At 34.5% G+C, this 26,048-nt stretch overlaps 1 long non-coding RNA gene and 1 pseudogene across 4 annotated transcripts; both read right to left on the bottom strand.

Moving 5' to 3' along the window:
• Window positions 1-1,320: 1,320 nt before the first annotated feature.
• On the bottom strand, window positions 1,321-7,368 carry LOC145618227 (uncharacterized). 3 transcript variants are annotated; one of them, XR_014107879.1, is made up of 8 exons: window positions 7,202-7,368; window positions 6,833-6,973; window positions 5,573-5,830; window positions 2,736-3,001; window positions 2,395-2,495; window positions 2,200-2,281; window positions 1,701-1,820; window positions 1,321-1,612 (listed from the first exon to the last, which is right to left on the bottom strand). It is a non-coding gene; the product is annotated as an uncharacterized LOC145618227 (long non-coding RNA). The 3 variants fall into 3 exon arrangements; XR_014107877.1 differs by having other exon boundaries at window positions 1,715-1,820; XR_014107878.1 differs by having other exon boundaries at window positions 1,715-1,820; window positions 2,736-2,998.
• An 11,170-nt stretch (window positions 7,369-18,538) lies between these two features.
• LOC145618230 (GDP-mannose transporter GONST2-like) lies at window positions 18,539-24,285 on the bottom strand (annotated as a pseudogene). Its single transcript, XR_014107880.1, has 10 exons — window positions 24,058-24,285; window positions 22,680-22,883; window positions 21,786-21,999; window positions 21,468-21,607; window positions 21,156-21,285; window positions 20,961-21,058; window positions 20,670-20,824; window positions 20,455-20,571; window positions 18,733-18,830; window positions 18,539-18,649 (listed from the first exon to the last, which is right to left on the bottom strand). The product of XR_014107880.1 is annotated as a GDP-mannose transporter GONST2-like (transcript).
• Window positions 24,286-26,048: the final 1,763 nt, after the last annotated feature.

Genomic DNA, 26,048 nt, shown 5'->3' with positions numbered 1-26,048 from the left:
AGTTATTTAATTGATATAATATACAAACTAGTTGTTGCCGTAATTGTTATCTATTTAAGTACTGCTCAATCGATTATAGTAGGAGTAATAAATTAAGAAGATACATTTCGTTTAAATAAAACTACGGGTAGTCAACAAGTTAGTTGGAATTGACCAAAAAATAGAACACTATTTTTATTATTACTAGTCGTTGGAGCACTCGCGATGCGCGTGCTCCCCCGACGGCAAGATAAGTAATATTCGTGGTTGTGTTCGGGTTTTGTGATATTCGTGGTTGTGTTCGGGTTTTGTGATATTCGTGGTTGTGTCGGGTTTTGCATTAGTAAGGACACATGAATTTACAAGTCATAACAAGAAGTAGTGATAAAGTTTTTACGGAGAAATATTTATAGAAAAACAATTTTAAAAGAACAGGTTTCTAGAATTTGTTAGAATTTAAAGATTTTTTAAAAAATTATACAAATTCTTTTAGATATTATTTCTGAACGCAATATGGTTTCTTATTGAGTAGCTTAATTATTAACAAATATCTCGTCTTAAAATGATTATGACAATAAGGAGCAGTAATAAGGAAATACAATTTTAAAGGTTAAAGTTCTGTAAAATGGATTAAATGCAAAGCATATGAAAGAATTGTATATTTCTTTGTTATCAGTCTACATAGCTGGTGTGATCTAAACTTCTTCAAAGCTTGTTTTGTAATTTTACATTTTTTCTTCGAGTTGAATGTTGAATTTAGTACTATTTTTATCCTCGAAATTTGTTTTCCCTAAGTGAATATACGATCTAATTTAGGCAAAAGTTAATGTATTCTTCCCTTGGCCTTTGTCTCCTTGTTTTTTTATTTTTTATTTTGTTATAAAATATCTCCTTGCCCTTCTTTTTCTCAACTCCCCCCTCTCTTTCTTTCTCTCTCTTCCCCCCTCTCTCTCTCTCCCTCTCGTATGTGATGAGTGTCATTTTGACATTTATTTTCTGGTCATGTTCCTAGATATTTATGTTAATTCCTTTAAAATTTAATGTCTTTATAAGTACTATCGTAGTATACTGTTATAATTTTTACTTATAAAGAATTAAAATCATTGATCGCTAAAGTTTTGCATTGGCAAGCATGATAAAGAAAACAGATCAAGTAAAAAAGAACGGAGGAAGTATATCTTTAATTCATTCGGTTAAATAGAATATTGTATTCGCACATAACTTTTTTGAAAGTGTTTACATTTTTGATATGTAAGTATGTAACGTTCATGCAAATGAAGGAGCATAGAAAAAAAGTATAACCACTCAAAACTCTCACCAATTTACTAAAATTAGTACGAATTTCACAAAAAAAATTGCATATAACTTCAACTGATCTTGTTTCTCAATAAATCAAAGTGAAATTCCATCAATTCCTCAAAACACAAACATCAACAACAGGAAAAGAAAATTCTAGAAATTAAATACAAAAAACAGGTCGAAATTAACTTCAATGGTGTTTTGTTCAGAGCTCAAATCTCCCTTGCTTCTCTCCCAAGCTTGCAATGACCCTCCCAGTTGATGGGTGTCCCGGAAAGGATCCAGTAACCTCCAGGCCGCAGGATTCTGTCCACTTCAATCAAGTAAAATCCGTCTGCTCGTTCAAATCAAGTGATTAATTAGCTCATGAATGAATGTGTAGCATATCATGAAAACATGAACACTCACATACACACATATACCTAGAAGCAATTACCTCCCCTAATTCAGCATCCCAAATAAGATCAACCTCGATGAGACCCGTATGAGTAATCTACTCTGATTACTTTCGAGTGTTCATAAATCTCTCCTGTCCTGACATGCTGCATATCAGATACAAAATTCAATAAACAAACTTGTATAAGAAATGTTTATGAACATCATAACAAATCCTACACTTGTACATTCCAAAAAGAATTCAAGTCTGTAAAATCTTGGCAAAGAAGATGCTATAAATTATATTAATACTCTTGATATATGTAAAAACTTCTGGAAACAATCACTTTAAATTGACCAAATAGCAAAACTAAACAATATTTTTCATACCAAACCTAGTACATTGGTGCACAATATTGAAAGCAGAAGCAACGAGAAGCAAGTTAGAAACGAATTTTTCCCAAAAACAAAAATAAACCTAGATTGTGAAATTCATATTCAGTGATTAAAAAGAACTGATAATTAGACTAAAAAGCTAGTTATTACCTCAAAGCTGCCCTTCAATGGAGGATAAAGCTACAATACCAAAAGGTGCAGAATATATTCCTCAATATCTTCTGGGTTATAGCTGCAGAATGACAGCAGAAACATAGCAGTCAGCATGCAAAAAATTATGTGCTTTCACAAGATTCAATATTACTATATAAAATTTTATAAAAATGAAACTCTGCAATGTATTACCAAGAAGAGTAGAGAAATCAAATGAATACATGAACCGCATCACGTGAACACCATGAATGATGGTGGATTTGCGTCGATTTTTGCCTTTGGATTCCTTCATCCTGTCAATATACAACTATGAACTATCAGCTGTCTTCTTAAATGACATCATAAAATTTATCCTAAATAAGTCATTTTTCCATCAAGGTAAACTGAATACATGGTAATTCAAGGAAACTCAGAAATTTTCGACCATGCATATTATATACTGAAAGATCAAAGTTGACAAGCTGAATTAAGAATTGTCTGATTTCGTTCAAAAAAAAAAATCAAAAAGTCAAATGGGTTCTGAAAGATCTTACCAATATATTAGCATGGGCATAAATTCGGCCACCATCATCTATATGAATGACAACATCATCTCAATAATCTTCATAAAAAAGGCGGTCATACAAATCCGTTATTGCAGTGCTCACAGAGCCTTGGTCTTCGTAAGATGACACGCCCTTGGACTTAAGCAATACCCTCTTAGGTTGTGCACCGGGCAATGGAGGTGCTAGTGGAGGATTCACACTCTGAATTGTCGAGCACATCTCAATTATACACATTTTATTGATTTCAACTCCTGCTAATAATGAAAAAAATACTCAATTTTAGTAAATCATCAATTTCTTAATCAAAATTTAGAACTCTTCATCTTCTACTCAAAACTTATATAGATTATATAAGGGTCTTATCAAATACATTGCCTAAAATCAATCTCTAAATTTAGTCCAACCCAACAAATACATGAATTTAACAAATTTTTAAGAAAATACATACATAAGTATATAATAACAATTAAATAAGATCCCATTTGGGTTTTATGAGATAATGATCAATTATACAAATGCAAGCATAATTGAACTAACAATTACTACCATATAAGATCATACTACAGGAATAAGAGATTCGATTTGAAAAGGCTGTAAAGGCCAAAGCCGGATGGATTGCTTGACACGACACCGATTCCCAGATCAGGCCATATCTGATACCGGTTGGACATATTCATTAGTGAAGGACCAGGCCCATGCCAGCACATGGCACTGATAGAAATCTATATGTTGAAGAAGGATTTTCCCGAAGGCAAAAGTAAGAACCATCGCACACAGGAAGCTCAAGCCGAAAGCGATCACCTGCTGGCTCTCAAGATATGGGATAAATTCGTCGCTTTAACGCATGTTCATTGCAGAAGTACTCTGAGAAACTTCTGGAAGCATCCAGGTTGTATGAGAAACTCATTTCGGAACTGGAGAAGGAGAGTCTTGATAAGCAAGATGAAGTTAGTGTGTTATCTGGTCAAGGATTGAGAATGGGGATTTTTCATTTGTTAGATGCACTTGAATCTGATGCAGGTTCAGCACTTGATGACAGCGGCAAATCCGGCAATGAGGATCAAAGAGTTGTGAACCTTATACATGGAAAGCTTGATGATATAAAAGCATCTCTGTATAAAGCCTGGGATGAAAATCAAGAACATGTAATACAGAAGTCTGTTTTCCTTGCAATGATTTGGCATCTTAAACAAGATATGGCAGATTTAAATGCTGTTATAAACTCCCTCAGGCAGAAGGTTGAAAGCAGGAACCTGGAAGTAAAACAACTCCAGAAAGAGATACAGAAGCTTTTGGAGAGTAATGAAGAGTTAATTCTCAAAGTTAGGGAGGGGAGTCAGAAAGAAGTTGTTCTTCTCACTGAAATGGAAGATCTCCGGGAGAAGCTGTTTAATCTCCAGGGGGCTTATGATGATCTACAGAAAGAGAATTACAAGGTCATCGAGGAAAAGGGATCATTGATGAAGGCATTTGAAGATTTGGAGGAGGAGAAGCACAACCTACAGGATGAGTGTTCTTGTATAGTCGGGGAGGTAGTTGCACTGGACAATTTGTCATTTATTTTCAAAAATGTCATCTCTGAGAAATCAAATAAAGTCATACAATTGACTGGGCATATTGAAAAGCTTTGCAGCGACAATAGTATTCTCGAGGAGAAAGTGCAAATAGTAGAGAGGAAACTAGAAGATGCCCGTAGTAAAAATATCAATTTTGAGATCTCATTGAAGAAGTCAGAGAATGAACTGAAAGAAGTGAGAGATTCAAATGACAGGTTGAAGGATGAAATAGCTAATGAAAAGAATCTTTTTTGCTTGAAAGAAAAGGAACTTCTGGAAGCAGAGTCAATGAAAGAGAATCGGGATATCCAATTACTTGAATTGTCCAAGAATTATGCTTAACAACTGAGAGAATGCGAAGACCTTCATGAACTTATTGAATATCTGGATTCACAGATTTCTAAAATGCAGAAGGAGCATGAAGATTGTGAAGCAAGAATCCGAGTTCTGAGCTCTGAATTGCAGAAGGGAAAAGACGAAGTCAAACTATGGGAGACTGTCGCAGGCAAAAAAATTATGAATTGTATCAGATCATTTCACAGACATGGATACCCAAATGAATGACAAAGCTCAAGTAAAGAAGAAATTTAAACACCCATGAATATTATAAACAAAATAAGAAGAAAACTCAAAACTTATAGTTTAATGACAACAAAGAATGCCTGAATTAAGAAGTTGCTATTTAGAAGTATTGTTAATAAAAATTAAAGCCTAGTTTTTCAGAAATAAGCAATTTTTCTATCTTGGCGGTCGCTAATAAATTATAAAAAAATTAAAAAAACAGAAACAAATGCAACCCAGCCTGCATTAACACCGTACCCACGCACCACCACTGCCAACCTTCCAAAACCACATCTAACCACGCACCACCACAGCCAACATCCAACCCAAAGCCACCTCTACCTACGCATCACCACTGCCAATCTTAACCCAAACAACCAGAAACTAAACCAAAATACAAAATTTAAATCAAAATTAACAATAACAACCCCACAAAATTACCCACTAAAAACAAACCACAAAATCAAACCCAAAATCAAAATTAGCAAAAATCAAAACGAAAATAAAACTGAAATTTAACAAAAATAAAACTGAAATTTAACAAAAACAAAACCCAAAAATTAACAAAAAAGCAAAACAAAAATTAAAACCAAAACGAACATAAATAAAAAAAAATATCAAACATTCGAATATGAAAATTCGAAAAAAAAAAATCAAACCAAATTCGAAAAAATCAAAGAAGAAAAAAATATAAAAACGAAAACATACCTCAAACCCCGAATGAACTTTGAATTTCTCCTCGAATTTGGATTATAAGGCCAAATTTGACCATGAAAAGTCTAGATCTAGCCTTTTCATGGTCGAATTTGACCCTAAAACCATTAACTTGTTTAAGCATGAGCTTGTGACGGTGGGGATCGTGGCGGTGCAGTGGGCTCGTGCTTGTGACGGTGGTTGTAATGGAGGTGACGGTCGAAGGTTGGTGTCGGTGACGGAATTTACAAAGCTTCGTAGTGCGATTTTAACCTAGAGATCAACAATTCAACCACGAATCAGACAATTCATTCCAAAAGAACGATAAATCACTCAAATTCAACCCAAAAAACGAAAGCCAAAAAACAGAAACAAATCGATCAAATAAACCCCAAAGTAATCGAAAACCAATCGAACAAATAAAGACAAAAAATCAAAAACAAATAGATCAAATAAACCCCAAAATAATCGAAAACCAATCGAACAAATAAAGACAAAAAATCAAAAACAAATCGATCAAATAAACCCCAAAATAATCGAAAACCAATCGACCAAATTAATGGATTTTGGTTTTAGATCAAACTACATATCAGGGTAGTGTAAAGACAACGAGACAACTAATTCTAGATAGAATGAACTGTTAAATTTGAGATTATGATGCATCCTAAGATACCACTTTTCTCCATACCCAAAAAAGATAAAATGATACCACTATAAAAAAGTATCACCTTATATTATCATATTGTAAGATTTGTAACTTTTGCAAGTGGTCAAGATCATAGAAAATACAAGTATTATACAAGTATATGAGATGCTCATTATTCAGTTATCATCAATCTGAGAAAAGGTTAACAATTAGCTCGAGAATCTTAATACTTATTTTACTTGCAAATTCAGCAAAACGTAATTTAATATAAATCATGCTCTGTAGTTGCATCTAATTTAAAGATCTAGATAAATTATGCTCTGTAGTTGCATCTAATATATAAGACGAAATAAACATAAATCATGATACTTAAAATCTTTTAAACATATAAGATCTGAGTCAATAAGTCGAAGACATGCTATTATATCATGTTCCTTGCAATCAAGTCGTTTAAAATTTATTAAAATCATGTTTAATCGAAAGATCGTGAAGATCTTACGCTATTAAGTAATTTCAATCAAAGACACGAGACTAATTGATTGAAAATCAAATAAATCAACAAGATCTGACAGTTTAAAGGCTCAGAATCACAGAACTATAAATTAAATAGGTCAGATCTGAAAACTCACCGTCTCAGATGACTAATATGCTTCTGATTGCATACGATCTAAAGTAATTTCAATCACTTGTGACGGTGGTTGTAATGGAGGTGACGGTTGAAGGTTGGTGTCGGTGACAGAATTCACAAAGCTTCGTAGTGCGATTTTAACCTAGAGATCAACAATTCAACCACGAATCAGACATTCATCCCAAAAGAACGATAAATCACTCAAATTCAACCCAAAAAACGAAAGCCAAAAAACAGAAACAAATCGATCAAATAAACCCCAAAATAATCGAAAACCAATCGACCAAATAAAGCCAAAAATCGAAAACAAATCGATCAAATAAACCCAAAAAATTTGAAACTAAATCAAGAGAGAGAAACAAGATCAAACCTGATAAATGTGACGATCGGAAAGTCATCTTCCACAACCTCAGACGCTGAGAAGAATCAAAGCCCCATCGTCGAAAGCGATGATCGATGGTCTTGAGCGAGGTACTGCATTTTTCTCTCTCTAGGTTTCTCTCTCCTTGCTTAAACAAATGCTTTGAGCCTCTGACCCTTTCCTTCTGAGATAAAAGAGCTAATCAGGGGCCAAACTCTCAATTACAGTATCACAGAAGGCAATTGATTAAGCAAGGGCAATTTGGGCAATTCATTAATTGTAAGGGCATCTATGTAATAGCACCAGAAATTACTATTCATAAGCTACAGTAGCTACTTTTGCATTTTTATATATTATTAATATATTAATATTAATTAATTATAAATGGTTATGGATTTTTATTATTATTATTATTATTATTATTTAGAACACTAATAGAGTAGTATTTTTTAGGAGGGAAAGTAAACCATAGTACTTAAAAAAGAGCCTAAGACCAAAAAAGAAAAAAAGAGATCAACGAGAAAACGATGCATTATCACGTGTCACCATTCTTCCTCCATGCTTGAATGCTTCCTTTCTCCCTCTTTCTCTCCTCTTTATTTTATTTGACTTGTTAATGAGTCAAACGTACCTTGGATTATCTTAGTATAAGGTCAATTGTTATTGTTGTCCTAAATACACTAACGAGTTTGTGAAAAAAGAATATGTGTACCAATTGGCTATTGGTATAGTGATGTTTGGAACTACACTTGGTAGAGAGCACTCATGTTCAATCCCCCGCAATAACAATTGGGAGGGGACTGGAACCTAACCACTCAAAACTGATCCCCAAATCCGGATTGAGCTGAACTGAACTGATTGAAACTGAACTGAACTGAACTGAACTGAATTGAGCTGAAATGAATATTTTATGAGAGAGGGAAATTAGGAGCTAAACTGAACTGAACTGTTTAGAGCTGAACTAAATTGAACTGAACTGAAATTAAGTAAATGTGAACAGGCCCTAAGTCATACTACCTTCGTTTCTTTTTAGTTGACACGTATTCCTTTTTAGGAAGTTTTTTTTAGTTGACACGTTTCCTTTTGGGGTAACTTTTTTACCTAGCATTTACAAGCTACCCCACTTGCCTTTTCATTCTCTCTCACTCTCTCTCCCCTCCTTAATATGTGTGCCTAAATCAAACGCGTCAACTAAATAGAAACGGAGGAAGTATAAAAAAAAGACCGAAATTTATAAGGGATTTTTTAAAAACAAAGAAAAAATCTATCAACATAATAGAGAGAGAGAGAGAGAGAGAGAGAGAGAGATTTTTCCTGAGTTTTTAGAAAGTCACATAGGATCTAATTATCTTAGTCGGCATTTGAATTATTTAATTATAATTTTAACTTTAAAATCTCATTCGCCAATTTTGCTTACGTGACATTTAAATTATTTAATTATAAAAGATTTTAACAGGTAAAAATTTGTCACATCGCTTGACATGAGCCACAATGATTGAGTGTAGTACTAAGATGGGTGGAGCTCCTGGAAAGTCCTCGATCATGTCGGCTCATGTAGCCGACTCCATTAATGGGACTAAGGCATACAAGCAGGAGAAGATTAATAATGCAGGATACTTTTAACAGCCAGAGAATGCTAAAGTTGATGTAGATTTTAGATCCCCACTGCAGGCTTGGCAGTTCATGGATTACTACTTTGTCTACACCACCGTTTACTACGTAAACAGTAAAGGGGCAAGCATTTAACATATGGTTTGAAGGATGTAACAATGCAAGGAGCGAGTATGTAGCATGTCCATATTTTTAAACATTTAGTAAAAAAGAAATTGAACACTTTACAAAAAAAAAAAAATGAACAGTATAAAAATATGAACACGTCACAAAAACTGAATAAATTTGCCATTTAATATTTTCATTTTTCATAAAGAAATGTTCATTTTATACACAGTAAATGTTCAGTTTATATTAAAAAAAACTATTGAATTATTACGAGTCATACAAACTTCTTTCAAAAAAATGATGTTTATTATGTATTGTTGTATTAAGTATACTACATGTTCAAAATTTGCGATTGTTCAAATTTTTTACTAAATGTTCAAAATTTATGATTGTTCAAATTTTTTTACTAAATGTTCAAAAGTATAGTTGGGTGCATTGCTATTGCTCAAATTTTTTTTTTAATTTTTTTTTAATTTTTTTTATTACTAAGGGCCTGTTCACATTAGTACAACTCCTAATTTCCTTCTCTCATAAAATATTCATTTCAGCTCAGTTCAGTTTAGTTCAGCTCCAATCAGTTCAGTTCAGTTCAGCTCCAATCAGTTTAGTTCAGCTCCAATCAGTTCAGTCCAGTCTAGTTCAGTTCAATTCAGCTCATTTTAGTAAATGTGAACAGACTCTAAATGTTCAAAATTTACAATGTTCAGATTTTTTACTAAATGTTCAAAAAAATTTATTGTTCAAAGTTTTTTTTTTTAACTAAATGTTCAAAAGTATAGGCGTGATGCATTGTGATTGTCTAGATTTTTTTGACTAAATGTTCAAAATTTGCGATGTTCAATTTTTTTTACTAAATGTTCAAATTTTGCCATTGTTCAAATTTTTTACTAAATGTTCAAAAGTATAGGCGCCTAAATCTAGGTGCACCATGGTGCACATAAAATTTTGCGACAGTGTTATGCAAAGGAAATGCAATTATGCAAGTATCTAGTATATACAAAGAGAAAGACTAAAGTAACCCAAAAATCTTACTGTAAACAATAATACACCAAATAGTGTTAAATGCTTTTATTAATTCTCTTTTTCACAATTGTTTTCGTAAATTGCTAATATAAATATCCCTCGTATTTTTATCATTAACGCCCAAATTTTAGGGTGTACACGTCATTTCTCAAAATGATAAAGACTAGGGCGATGATTTTATATGTGGCCAAAGTCACTTAATTTTACTCCGTATATATCAGTTAACCATAAATATGTATATATATATTTAGATATACTAAATGTGTTGATAATTGATTATTGCCGAATAAGTGGTATTGTGATCATGGGGCATTATACAAAAAGCCATCCATGGTATTGGGTTTGCTCACTTGGACCTCCATCGAATAAACATGGCTGCTCTATGTATTAGCAGTTTAGCACTAAAGATGTCAGTAGTCTCAATTCCAGTGAAAATATGATTAAATTCAAAAATAGTTGTTTTAAGGATTAGGAAGGGTTTTGAAGTTCCTGAATGATAACATTCCACCGCTTAGCCACGAGATTACTAAGTGTTCGAAAAGTCGTGTATGCTATAAGTGTCTGATTTACTTGATCGCTTAGAGGATATATTGGTGCTGTAGTTCCTGAAGTGAGTGAGACCGGGGCAGACTCACGAACGTAGCTATTAGGGGACCAGTTGCCCCTTTATCTATTGTGATACCTTGGACTTTGAGATGAGAAAGGGCGTTGGCTTTCCCTTAATTAGCTTAGTCGAAGTCTAACTGTCTAAGGCAAAACTAGAATTCCAACAGTGCTAAGCTAGTAGGGTTTACGATCCTCTTGGAAAGGAAAGCCTAGATAAGCTATCCAATCAGTAAACAGACCATTTCAGCTAGGAGATGGGATTAGGGCGTACCTTTCCTACCTCATTCGATAAGGAAAGTATCCTCTTCTTCACGGTTTTGCAAAACAAATTTTGTAACTTCCTTGAATTTAAAGCTTCAAAAACTGTGAATGTACGAGAATGTACCAAATAAATTTCCTTAAATTTCACTTGCAGCTCACTTAGCATGGGTACAACTTATTGTATAATAGAAATAAGGAAATTTTGTCGAAAACCACCCGCTAAAAACACTTTTTTGTCAAAAACCACCCACTTAAAAATTTGTTGCCCAACACCACCCAAATTAAAATTTTTGTTGTCAATGACCACCTGACTCAACATTCCGGCATTGACCATAAACTCCGGCGTTGACTTGGGGCACGTGACTTACACTTGACTTTTAATAACCCCCAAACCACCTTCGCAGCCACTGCCGTTAACCCCACAGTACGCATAACCGCCACAACCACCCCAAAACCCAGCGAATTCCACCCCTGAATCCACCCCTTCACCTGAAACCAATTACACTGCCAGAAAAAACCCTACCCAGCCACGAAACGCAGCCACCTCCACCAATCACGAAAAGTAAAAAACCGACCACCTCCACCACCTAAATTCACCTCTTCTGCAGATCCAAACCTACCAACCAAAAATCCACCACAGCCGCTCTTCTCCTTTTCCCCAAATTTACCCACACCACTTTGAAAACCTACCCCCACCGTACCACTCGTAACCCTAGACCCACCGCCACAAACACCTCGCCCTACCTTGAAATCCTAGACCCACTACCCTATCCTTACGCTAATTCCCCGAAACCAACCCTACCACCTTGTATTTTAGTCGGTGGAAAGTTTCTACCGGTGATGGATAATTGCGATAAAGGTGCGGCCATAAATTCTGCTTGGAGCTTGCACATAGCAGAGAAGAGAGAGAACAAAGAGGTGGGATAGAAATTTGAAGCTGGAGTGAGAATGAAGGGCACAAAAATTTTGAAGGAAAAAAAGGGAAGGGGGTGTCACGTGCAAGTCACGTGGGGTAGGTCAATGCCGAAATTTTGGGTCAACTTCGGAATATGGAGTCAAGTGGCGTTTGAAAACAAATTTTCAAAATTGGGTGATCTTGGGCCGCAATATATTTTTAAGTGGGTGGTTTTTGACAAAAAAGTGTTTTTAGCGGGTGGTTTTTGACAAAAATTCCTAGAAATAATCAAATTTTACATACTCACATATTCAACATTTAATATTTAGTAAAGTAGAGGACACATCATCATATCAAGAAAGAAAGATATTGTGAAAAGGGTACAATTAGAAAATTAGTTATGGAAGAATATCATGGTTATTAACTGAAATAAGGAAAAATATCAGGTATAATTGAAACAAATTAATTGAGATTCAAATCAAATAGATATTTCATTAATTGAGAGGTTTTTTTTTTTTAATAATAATGTAAGAAAATATTAATTAAACACCTTTTGCATGTCCTTCATTGCAATAATTCTTGATATTTAAAACATTTAATTACGCTTAATTAATTAGCAACATATGGCGCATGTTTTTAACATAAATTTCCAACTTTAATAATTAGAAAAGTTACATAAATAATTAGCTTTAAAAATGCTTAGGGACATTTTTTTTATCAAAATCCTTCTAGATATATATTAGAAAGCATTGCACATGTATGTCAAAAAAAGTATCGAAACAAAGTCTATCACGCACCTAGGTGAACAAAAATTGCTTTGAATGCACCAATAGTTTAGCAAAATAGGGTGTGCATTGAATATTTAAAAAAAAAAGAAGAAGAAAAAAAAAATTAAACATGATACATTTCAACATTATAGATCTAAAACTTAATGTAAGGCCGACCCTGTTTAGTTTGCTTGATTTTTTACTTATTATTTTATTTTATTGATTGATTTATTATCTATTTATTAGTGTGATTATAAGTTCGATCACACAAAATAAGTTCAAATAAGTTATAATATTAATGAGGTATACTTAAGTTCGATTTACAACTAAAATAAGTTCTCATAATTTAAGTTGCCTTAAAAAAAAAAAAAAAGTTCTCATAAGTTCTGATAAGTCAAGATTTGTGAAAGTCATGTGGGTAGAATGCACCTTTAATTATAGCCTAATGTATTTTCAAGAAGGCCATTAAATGTTTTCAAAATCATAGCAAGAAAAATAATTATCAATTACCTCCTTAATTTTTTTTCTTCTATATATATTTTTCTTGATGACAAATAATCACCAACCATTGGTCTAACTTGTGTATAAAAGATCAATGAGTATCACAAACATACTACAACCCTAAAAATTAGCTTTTCAGCCTTGATTTTCCCATTCCTTCAATCTTGCACCTTAGTCCTTAGGTACTTGTCTTTTGGAAAAAAAAAAAAAAAATACCCATCAATTTAAGTTTGGTTTCTCTAAAGTCTAAATCAAAATCTTAAACAACAATTTTCATCATACATGATGGTAAATGAAGGAGAATTATAGAGAAGAATTTTATAGTTCTTGCATCAGTTTGCTAGACTTCACTTTACTCATCTATTTTTCCTAATTTTTAATTTTCGGCATTATTGCTATCATTTCTTCTGATTTTACTCAAAGTAAATTAAAATAGCACCACCACCACCATCACTAACGATATGACCAACACCATATCACCAATCCAAAATCATGATTGCCCTAGTATGAATCCTATTTTTTCTTGCAGTGTTGGGAACCCATCTATATACAAAGAGGAACTTTCGTTCGCTTCCCAAGGCAGGATATATGAAAAAAATGACAAAAAGACTAATGTGGGAAGGAAATGGGATAATGACGACGATAGGTTTGTGCCAATTTCTTTTTATTAGTCAATAATTTTTTTTTGAACAAAAAAATAACTGAATGTATTCTCTTTTTGTAATTTCTTCTTTGATTATTTACGTTTTAAAATAAAGGCCTATTCAATAGGTGAATAGAATATTTCTATACCTTCTTAATGTTAAATTAATAATATTTATTTTATTATGATGAAGAAAATGATTGTTGCTTGTTTTTGTACGTGATTTTTATAACGAAGCCTTCTCATGAGCTTGTTATCGACAAATAATGATGCAAAACAAAGTTGGAATTCAATTGCAATGCATATAAACGGGAAAGTAGGGAAACAATGTCGTGAACGGTGGTTAAACCACTTACGACCATGTATCAAGGTAATTTAACGATTGCAATTTTTTGTTTTGTGTTTTTTTTCTTTTTTTTATAAAGACTCATATTTTTTCACTTAATTTTTATCGTATCTTAGATGTTTATTGTACATTTGCCTACTTACATAGTTTAATATTTTTATAGTCAAAAGCACTTTAGTTTTATTAACTATAACAAGAGCTCTCATCAACCAATTTCTCCATTTTGGGTAAATTCGATCAACATTTAGTGTTTTTTACAACATAAATTGCAAATTTAGTTAACAAGATAAAACACTAATTATCAAATGGGGATTTTTTTTATTTATTTATTTTTTTTAATTTTATTATTATTAATATGGGATAAAACATTCTTGTATTATGACATGATTGAAATAAAATCTCCCTTACATATTTGATGACCATTCTACATCTGAATTTTTTATTGCATTTTGCGTTTTTAAGTTAGAAAATTAACAATGGTCCTTTTATTTTTTCTTCAAATCTCGAGGAAAAGGAAATAATCAAGGAAGTTATTAATTTCTAATTAAAATATCAGATTTAAAAGTAGCAAAATAATAAAATGCATTAAAATCGATCATATGGGTCAACGCCTTTTAATACTATTCTGATACACAAATATTTCTTTCCATATAATTCAGCCCTTATATATCATGTTTTTGCTCCCCCCACCTCACCCTGCACGAAAAAAAGGTTGCTATAATCTCTTCAATTCGTGTCTTCTTTGCTTCTCTGCCATCCTGATCGATGTCGTTATTTACAATATTTTTTTGGGAAATTCTCAATGGCGATCCTCAACTTTTGTAACACTGAAATGGTGATCTCCTTTTTTTTTATTCCACAAAATGACCTCAATTGATAAATTTATCCCAATTATAACCTTATTTCATTAATTATTTAATTAAAATTAACCATAGTTAAGGTTTTTTCAAAAAAAATAAAAATAAATCCTTTAAAAAAACAATAACCACCAACCAGCCACCCACAGCACCACCTCCTCCAGTCAGCCCATGCATCCATTCCCTCTTCCCCCCCCTCACTCCCGGCGTTTGGCAGAGATTCCCCGCCGGCGCCCACCCCCAACAGCCAGTGACCCTAACCCCTACCCCGACTCTTTCTCCCAGCCCCTACCCCGACTCTTTCTTCCACCTCCAAACCTGCCAGCCAACATCACCTCTCCCCCCTTCACTGCCGACACTAACCCATCCTCCCCGTTGGCGCCAAAGGTTCCCCTCCGTCCGACGGCTAGCCCCACGATGCTCCCTCTCTCTCTCCTCTCACTCTTCTCCTCCAACCGCAACTTCCCTCTCTTTCTTCTCCGCCCAGATTGAATCCAAACCACCGTGGTTAGGGTTTCGACTGAGGTGCGGCGGCTCGGGTTAGGGTTTCGAACCACCACCACCTTTATCGAAACCCTAAACGGATGGTTTTGGTTGTGGATTTGGGCTCGATCTGGGTGGAGGTGAAAGAGAGGGAGGAGATGCGTGCCGGCGATGACATGGTCGTGGGTCGAAGGAGAGAGATAAGGAGGGTCTTGGGTCTGGTAAGGGTGTTGGGTTGGGGTGAGGGGCTAATGGCGGCAGCGGCTGAGGTGGAGGTGGTGGCAGCAGCTAGGAGAGAGTAATGGTGATGATGGCCGGTGAAGGTGGCTGGTGGTTGGTAAAGGTGGTTTAATTTAGTTTTTTTTTCAATTTAAAAAAAAAAAAAAACTAACCATGGTTTAGGTTTTTTTAACCAAATAAGATTCATTAATGTCATAATTAGGATAAATTTCTTAAAGAGGGTCATTTTGTATAATTGAAAAATAAGAGGGTTACCATTTCAGTGTTACAGAAGTTGAGGGTCACCATTGAGAATTTCCCTATTTTTTTTTAAACATATATAAGCATTAGATATATACTTTTATATTTTTAAATTTATATAGAATAATAAATTCCAAAAGAAAAAAAAATCAAGTTTTAATTATTTCGTTGTTTCTGTTCAAAGTAGATGACACATTTTGACCCTGTTTACAAATTCACTTTGACTAGCTTTTATGATTTATATATATAAAAATAAAAGCATAGTCATGAAGTCTTGTTAGATACATTTTAATGTGTACTGTACAAAGTATTTTCAAAATAAACATCAACTTTTATAATTTAAATTATCGATAATTAGAGATATTTACAAATGAATTTTTGAATTGACACATGTGATAAATGAAGCATGTCATATAATGTAGAACAAATTGATAATAACGAGCGCATACGAAAATTAAAGTCTAACTTTCTTCCTATACAATTTTTTTTTTTTTTTTTTTTTTTGTACGAATTAATAGAAGGATCCTTGGGATGAAAAAGAAGATGAGATCTTGGTGAAATATCATAAGATGTATGGCAATCGATGGGCAAAGATCTCTAAGTTTATTCAAGGAAGACCAGATAATTCTATCAAGAATCATTTCAATGCTGCCAAACGTAAGCTTTTTACGAATAAGTTTCATCACAAAGCTGGACAACCAGTATCTCCTGTTTTACGAGATTACTTAAGAGGCCTCTATGAATGCACCTACACCCCCAACTCCAACACCATCATCGCCCCCTCGGCCGCCTCGCTTAGCTCGATGTCCTCAATTACCTATGGAAATATTGTTGAAAGCTCAAGCGCACACCAATTTGAGGATGTTGCTTCTAATGAGTCTTCGCCATCAACCGTAGTAAGCTCGAGCCATGATGATGATGAGTTCATGAACAACGTCTGCCAATATGTTGATCAAATGAAGGAGAGTTTTGATTGGATGGAAGATGTGTAGTATTACTCATTTTAAAAGAAGAAGGAAGACAATATGGAGATTACAATGATGAATTTGAGTGATTATTGTCTTAATTAGTAGACTTTATTACTTATTAGTATTGTCTTAGAAGTTGTTTTTTGACAATATAGTTTTTGTTTGAGTTTTGTAAGGTGTTCTCCGAACCCTAAACATGCATGGTATTGCTTTATTTTTGTTGTTAATTTTATGAACCTCAGCTCCCTTTGTTTTTTATCATACCATAGTTATGTTTTGCATTAATAAATACTCGTACAGTATAATTCTCCTTTCAAATTAAGTGAAATTATTGTAATCAAGACTGATTTAATTTTTAGTATTTTTTTCTTTGCTATTCAAAAAATCACTTTTTTTTTTTTTTTTTTTTTTTTGAGGGAAAATTCAAAAAATCACTTTATATCCTTATAATCTTTAAAATTCATTGGACATCTCTGTTCACCAAATGTTTCAAATCTTTGCCTTTTTCTCCACTACTATCGTCTTTAAAAAAAAAAATCACCTAAACAGTGTATATGTCATGTAGTACAACACCATCCCTTTCCACCGACCAAAATAGCAAATTAATTTATATGTTGTATAAATTAAATTCCAAAAAACCCCTTATTTTCCTGTCTTCAGAAGACCGTTGTATTAAAAGTTTTCCACACCGTTATTGTAACTTCATAAATGTTGGGTTAATAAACTAAATACTTATGTAACTCCATTAACTCAAAGCAACAAAATCCTCATGGGAAATATTCAGATGTAATAAGTCCCCCTTATTACATCTGAATTTTTCACATACACAGAACACCTTCATATTTCTCTGTGATTAAATGGCATAATCACTTAATCAGCCTCTGTAAAAACATATCCGATAGAGTATATCTCTCATCCTTCATTATTCCAAAATCTGAATCAAGATTTCTATCTCAGTATCGAAAACTATAGAAGATCCAACAGTAAACAGCTGCCTAAGAGAAAAATTACCTAGAAAAATATACACACAAAATTATACCTTTTAGATTACAAATATACAGAAGGAAAACACCATTTCAATTTTCAATGTCAATTTTCAATGTGGATATGCCAACTTACAAGTAACCACATTACTCAGGATTGCCAGCCATGCGACAAACAAGCTTCTACTAGCTTCATTGTAACATATTAATCGATCTCCTTCGAGAATCATGACTATTGCAGGCAACTAGTGCTCCCTGAGAATGGTCTGCTGATCCATTAAGAAGCACCCTGCAGAAAAACTACCCAGTAGATTGGGATAGACTTGGAATTTACAATAGGACCATAGCTTTCAGAGTTTCACCGCACAAATCTCAATTCGTTTGCTAAACACTTCGTACTAAAACAATGGGGAGATTCAAATAACTAAATGTAAGTAGGAACTATACTCGTATAAAATATTTCAACTTCAAAATGGTACAGATTAACCAAAAAATTTCATGGAAGAAAAACAAAATAAACCAAGCCTTCAGCCAACTTTTTGAATATGGAGTAATAATTGTTTGCTTGCAAAGAACTATATGGGAAAGACGTAAAAAATGCTTTTAGAATTATGCAAGTCAAACTATATAGATCCGCGTTGCCGATCCAATCCAAGTGACAATTATGATGGATCACCTTGCAGAATAATACCTCTGGCTGAACCAGGTTTGGTTGCCACTTTACTAGTCCAGATTACACTATTAAATGAATAGAATACCGAAGGCAGTATTCGCATATGTGCTGCATTATGACACACTGAACTATTGAGGAATTGTTCCTACAGAAGTCACAGAGCTATGTTGTATCTCTATTCTATAAGTAATCCAACATAACCTGAGAATCAGGACATCTTGGCTCTAGCAAAAAATACCCCAGCAAATAGACCTGTAACATGGAAGAAATTTCATCAAGCTAAAAACGAAAGATCAAAGTTGGAGGAAGAGAGTAGATTTGGTTGTCATTCTCACCAAATAATATGCTGAAAAGATTCGGTATGCTAAGTGGAACATTGAACAACACTAATCCAGCAAGTGACATAGGTATCTTGTTTAAGGAACCGACCAAGCTGTAAAAAATACATCAACAGAATGTTACAATGGATAAGAAAGACGTCTGCCTCAGCAAAATATACCAATTTCTGTACACTGTAGCTATGTTGGTTATTTGAAAAAATATATACTACGTATAAAGGAAGAGATACCACATTCCTCCCTAAATTTTATTATTTTTTTTAAAGGACTGGTACCACAATCCTCCCTATATAACCCTCCTCTCCTCCCATTCCAAACCCCTAACATCCCTTTTTCCTTCTCTCCTGACATCTCTATCAAGAAAACATAGGAAGGTGAAGATTAAATCCTGATTCCCATTGAAAACATGGTTCAGTTCAATATATTTTCCTTTAAACATTGAACCAAAACACAGCCTAAAATTAATTACATGTGAACTGGAGCTAGGTTGTATAATTAAGAAAACCCCAACATATCACTAGAAACACTTATGTTTTCTTTAAATGAGGGTAGCATCTGCCTTTGGTGCTAAAAAAATGTTAAGTATGAGAGAGAGAGAGGGCCACTACTTCCGACCTGCCTCTGCCCATGCAAGGAACACCAAGGCCTAAGTGCTGATGAGGCATGGGGGCTGGATGCTTCTGCCCATCTCAAGCTCAAGGCATGCTATGGCCTAGGCAAGGGGCAATTGCACGAGACATGGGCATGAGGAAAAGACATAATAACACATCGTTATTTAAACCTACTTTTGTCAAGGTAGCGTCTTGGCTTGCCATAGGGTCAACGCGAGGCCAACTCAAGGAAAGGCAAGGCAACAAGACCATGGTAAGGCATGAAAATGAGGGGTGGGCCAAGGCCTCCTGGGGCCCTTTGGAAAGCTCGGGAAAAACCTCGATGCAAAACCTTGTCGAGTTCAAAACTTATCTTCAGAGGCCAAATTCGAAGGCTGTAATACACGAAATTGGATCAAATATGGAGATTTTGGGCTCAATGTTGAAAGTCAAGTAATGCCAAGAAAGGTATTCCAAGGTCATAAAATGTTGTTTGGAACCATATAAAATCACTAGTTCGTTACATAAAACACTATGGTGGTTTAAATTAATGAAGGCAGACATGTACATAACTAACTAAATTGACAGTTTAAAGACAAAATGAATGTTCTAGCCACCGAAATGGCTTCCCGGGTTTTAGTGTGGTCTATGGGAAGCACCTCGATCTCATTCCTTTCGGAGTTCGAAATTGTCTAAAACTGAAGGTTAAATCCACGTGTGTTTGGGTCAATTTTTGGAAATTTTACCAAAATGAAGTGAATATTGGGGGTATCCCCCAGAGTCACGCAAGTTGGTTAGGAACCATAATAGACCTACCATTAGGTTTATAAAGTCTTACAAATTAATTTGGTTCAATTATATGGCTATTTCGCCTGTTTTGTTAGCAATCAAAAGCTTCAAGAGATGGTTCCTATCACTAATTTGACATCCTAGGTCCGATCCCATTATGTTGGTGGGATTCCTTCATTGGTTATCAAACCCAAACTCCCACTCTACTTACCATATGGTTGATGGATGCACTACATGTGTTGCTTATTACCATATTGTTAAGTCATGACCACTTTGATTAGCCTTGTCTTGTTTACTACTCAGCACAAAAATTGCTTCTAGAGAGAATAAAGAACACTACCTATAAGTTGTAGGGCTGGTTTGACCTAAAAACCACATCGAAGTAAAGCTGATGGCAAGTCCCAACAAGCCGCTTAGTGTTGCTGCAGCCCAAAACATTGGCATTGTAATGACATTGCTGCAAATACATGAATACACTTGAGGATACAATTTTTCTTGTTCTATTAAATTTAGCACTAACTAAAAGACTAATCAAAGCATTTAATATGTACTTACACGTTCATGACATAATTCCATTCGTCAAATATAAGAATCAAAACCAGTCCAAATGGTAATGACAATGCATTGTTCAACAACACCATTGAAACTTCATTTAGAGATCCTGATTTTGTCAGCTGTTTTGCTTTTTCCATGACCATTCTCAGTGTAAGCTGTCAACATGCACACTTGTCTCAACTTCATGGTAACATAATTGCAAACAGAATGAAGCTCTATTGACATGATGTATACCATTATAGCAACATAGTCGACAATAAAATGGACCATATATAAGAAGAAAATTCATACTGAATAGCTTGCTGTTAGAACACAGTTTATAAGTTGCCAAGCATATCCTGTAGCATCAAAAGAAAGATCCGTACGCCACCACTTACAGCAGATATTATCTGTCATTTCGAATGAAGAACTCAGAAGTCTAAATAGCAAAGCAAATAGTATAACACACAAGTTTAACCAAGCGCAACATAACTATGTAGCATGTACCATCAAAAACATTGCAGTCCAAACTTTCTGATTCTGGTGTCTCCGGAATAAATAATAATCACCAACTACTGTTATAATATTCGTAACATTCTTCAAAATTGTCACCATTGCAACATTTATGTACTTCAAACTGCAAGGATTTTGCCACAGGGATATTCAGTAATAGAATTATACATCCATTGAACTTTTAGGGAAAAAAATATGGATTGATTGCACTATGCGATATTGTCAAAAGGATGCTCCATTTTAAATTGACCACATTAACAGAAATCACAATGCCACAATCACTATTTATCACAGAGTTATGAGTACCTGTACATGCCTGATTCAAGCATACCCACAAAGATAATGTTGACAGGTAGCCAAACCCGAATGAGCTTCCAGCTGAGCTTTTCTACTGATACAACCCCGCATATACTCAAAATAGCAACGATTACAGTGCTGATTAAGTTCTGCATTAAGAACATAAGAATAAATTTTAAAAAAGCCAATACCTTTACATGATTAAATTAAGAAACAAAATAAATTCTTTGAGATGAAAGAATGAACTGCCAACCACAGGTTATACAGGGAAAGAAAATGATAGAAAATGCCAATATCGTATACACACTGTATCAATGATTAAACAACCTGATAAAACATTAAAGATATCCCAGCGTTGAAATTGAATGTTGAGAGAACTACTTTGTTCAACAATATCATGCTACAAGAGGAAAGACAGTAAGCAGCACCAGACACAAGTGGACCAGCGGGTTTTTTAACAGTTTTGTGCTCCCTATCTTCTTCCTTTTGATCTACATGGTTGCCAATGCTGTTTTGTATGGTTCGATTGGGACGAAGAAGCCTATTTAGCGGACTTGAAAGGATCAGTCATGCAGTCATAAATGTATGCATTTTATTAAATTAAGCATAAAGACAGGAAAGATTTTTGCAAACAAATAACCCCTATTTGGGAAAATGTCCTACCTCCCAAGGGAGACATTAGACTCGAGTCCCCTAATAAGGGTTCTAAGACCGTCACTTGGATTATATCTAACATCACTTTCTAATAGTAATCCAAGTTTCTTACACACCAAATTCATTTACAGTCAACAAGACATGCCATCAACAAACATAGAGTCTGGACTCTAGATCACCACGTATCAGAAAGGTTTGTATAGAAGCATTACATAACAAATAACATATCATCCACTTCCCTGTCCCCAATAAAAAGTAGCAGGCCATATTAACAACCTACATGTAATCAGAGAGTCGGAGATAAACACAGATCACAAGAATTACTTAAGGTCATACACTGGTAATTATAATTCATGGATAACTGGAGAACAAGTTCAGCTTTGATTGATCAAATGACTTATTCTGAGACACATTTCCCAAAATATGATCAAATCTATATAAAAGTTTGCATTAGAGAACCACAATATTATTTTCTCATCAAAAGCGACAGAACAAACACACACACACGCATCATCAGCAACAAAAATTTTCAATATAAGCAAATTACAGTTGAAATCTAATTCTCACCTGTCACCTAATGATCTGCGCTCCCTTGGTGATGTAATGTCACTAATTGACTTCTTCCCTTGATGGTAGTCATCAAGGGTATTGTAGATTCCGTTGGTCCCAATGGCCATAGTATCATTCTCGTGTAGAGGACCGCCTTCTGATTCATAATGATCATAGTTGTTCCCTATGTCTACCTTGATTTCAGTTGACATCTGATTAAGGCTGTGCATGATCGTACATACGAAGAAAAAGAGTATTAAAAATCGTAGGACACTGCAGGAAGTGACATACTACTTGAGAAAGTAGAACAACAAAAGGTCAGATGCTTGTCACAAGTTCTTAATGCTAATTCTCTAATATTCAGGCACAATTGATTTCATAGTTTATCAATAATTCAACTCAATCTAGTAACGCGACAACTAAATCCAAATAGAGGTAATACTCTTAGCTCCAAGACTAACATATCCATCATTCTCATTCTCGCTTTCAGTAACACAATCAACATCATAATACTTTAATAAGTCGAACTCATACGAAGCATATCACCATACATAATTTGTTACTCCATTGGCATTTACACATTTGGTCTATTCACAAATACAAAATAAAAAATCAAGAAAAATTAAGTTAATAAATAGCAATTAAATGTAGAAACTCACCAAATTCAACTTGAACCTTGTATTTGACTAATCTCAACAACCTACAACACTAATTAACTCCCTAAATTATGACCTATATATCAATTTAGGGCCTGTTCATATTTACTGAACTGAGCTGAGCTGAACTCAACTGATTGGAGCTGAACTGAACTGAACTGATTGGAACTGAACTGAACTGATTGGAACTGAACTGAACTGATTGGAACTGAACTGATTGGAACTGAACTGAACTGAACTGAATTAAGCTGAAATGAATATTTTATGTGAGAGGGAAATTAAGAGCTGAACTGAACTGAACTGATTGGAACTGAACTGAACTGATTGGAACTGAATTGAACTGAACTGATTGGAGCTGAACTGAACTGAACTGAACTGAAATTAAGTAAATATGAACAGGCCCTTAGTCAAAACATTTCACAAAAAAATAAAAAAAATACCAGAAAATTAAAAAAAAAATAAAAAAATAAATAATAATAATAATAATAATAATAATAATAATAATAATTAAAAATCTTCAATTTGATAGTACGAATTTCAGCACACAGAAATGTAATAGAAAGATGAAAAGAAAGTGATGAAAAATACATGAAATGAACGTGTTTTTATGATGAACTTTTTATATGACACGCAAAGGAGAATAGTTCCTCAAAATAAGCATCGCATAAATATTAATTAATCAAAAAATTTATCAAAAAATGTTAAAAAAAATGGAGGAGAGAGAAAATGAAGAAGTGTACCATTGAAGGAATGGGCAGCGAGGTTGGAGGAGAGAGAAAAAAACAACAAATGCAGCTGATTCACCACCATTTTTGGCTCCATTTCCGAGGAATTAACCAAAAAAGTCAACTGATTCGCTGAAATTCATATAACTTTATAAATTTTGTTTCTGGAATTTTATGAATATTTTTGTGTTGCTTGAAGAAGACGAAGGAAGAAGAAAGAAGATGGTGTTACTCGAGACTGAAGCAAAGGCGTTAAGCCGTTAATTGAGAATTGATGATTCGTTAATGGGCTTTTAAATTAAAATAATTGATGTTTAGCTAAATATGGGCTAAATTTATGTATTTTGTTATTGGGCTTTTTAGTTTTTTAATTGGATAGTTGTGTCAAAGCATGGGCCTTGGTCCATTTAGTTGCTAAATACCTTAACTTGGCAATTATATTGAGTATTGTGTTGCTACTTTAATGCAAAGGTAATGATTGGTAGATGACTAAAAGGTAATGCAAAGTTGCAAATTATAATGTGATGTTTTAGTTGAAGCTTGTTTTTATACTACTCCCTCCGGTTTTTTCTTTTTAAGTGACACACTTTGATCGATACGGAGTTTTAGGAGATGTTAGTGGGGTAGGTTTGAGGAGTGAGAAATGATAAAGTAAAAGAATGTGAGAGGAAGTGGGGACCATGAAAGGAGTGAGAAATGATAAAGTAAGAAATAGTGGGGTGAAGATATATTATTAAAGGGGGTTGTTATTTAACGCCCACAAATTACTCAAAACGCCCGCAAAATTACAAAATAATTACGATATTACCCTTGACTCTATTTCTTACCCTCTTCAACTCTATTTGTTATCTTCCTTCCCTTTCATAACTCTAACTCTCAAAACCGAGCTAAAGTAAACTCTACCACCACCGAACACCGCCACGGTTACCAGCATCAACACCACCGCCAGCACCACCAACACCCAACACCACTACCACCACTATCACCACCACCACCGCCGCCGCCGCCGCCACCACCACCAGCACCACCACTATCGCCACCCGGTTACATGTCGGAGGCGGAAAGCAGGGTGTCCACCCCGCCGGACCCACTTGGTGAGGTAAATTTTTAATTTTTCTCGCCGAAAATGTACAAAACCGCCCGAAAAAACCGGTTTGACCATGGTCAAAACGCCCAGGAAAAGCGATTTGACCATGGTCAAACCGCCTAGGACAACCGGTTTACCGTGGTCAAAACGGGTTTTCTAGGCGGTTTGACCATGGTCAAACCGCTTTTCTGGGCGTTTTGACCATGGTCAAACCGCTTTTCCTGGGCGTTTTGACCATGGTCAAACCGGTTTTCTAGGGCGGTTTTGTATTTTTTTTTTAAAAAAAATCTTTGCTTTAATTACTATTATTATTATTATTATTATTATTATTATTATTTCTATTATTATTATTTCTATTATTATTATTATTACTATTATTATTATTATTTCTAATATTTTTATTATTATTATTTCTATTATTATTGTTATTATTTCTACTACTATTATTGTTATTTTTATGATAAGTAGAATTAAGTTGTGATCATTGTTGTGATTATTATGTTTTTTATTTCCATTATTATCATGGTTATTATGCTAAATTTCATGTTATTTCTTTGTTTAGGCGTCATTGCCGGATTATGGGGGTGATGGAGTTGACTACAGTGCAGTCTTTATAATGTCAACGATGTTCCCAACTTTTGAAGAGGCCTTTGAATGGGCTCAAAACATCTCTATTGGTTGCGGCTTTTTCCTTACAAAGTCTTCATATAAGACACAACGAGATGGTCGGCCGGTCAAGTATCTGAAGCACGAGACCTACGAGTACGACCAGTGCTCGTACTCGCACTACTAGAAGCCACAAACCTCCCTCCTCTACCTTGCATGACGAAAACCCCTGATGGCGCCTCCTCGTGCTCGCCTCCTGCGGAAGTCGAGGCATCCTCCATGTAGTCATGATCAGGATCATAATCGTACATGT

The sequence above is a fragment of the Chenopodium album genome, chromosome 26 (genome assembly GCF_948465745.1).
Source record: "Chenopodium album chromosome 26, dcCheAlbu1.1, whole genome shotgun sequence".
Lineage (NCBI taxonomy): Eukaryota > Viridiplantae > Streptophyta > Magnoliopsida > Caryophyllales > Amaranthaceae > Chenopodium > Chenopodium album.
This window is presented reverse-complemented; position numbering and strand designations above follow the sequence as displayed.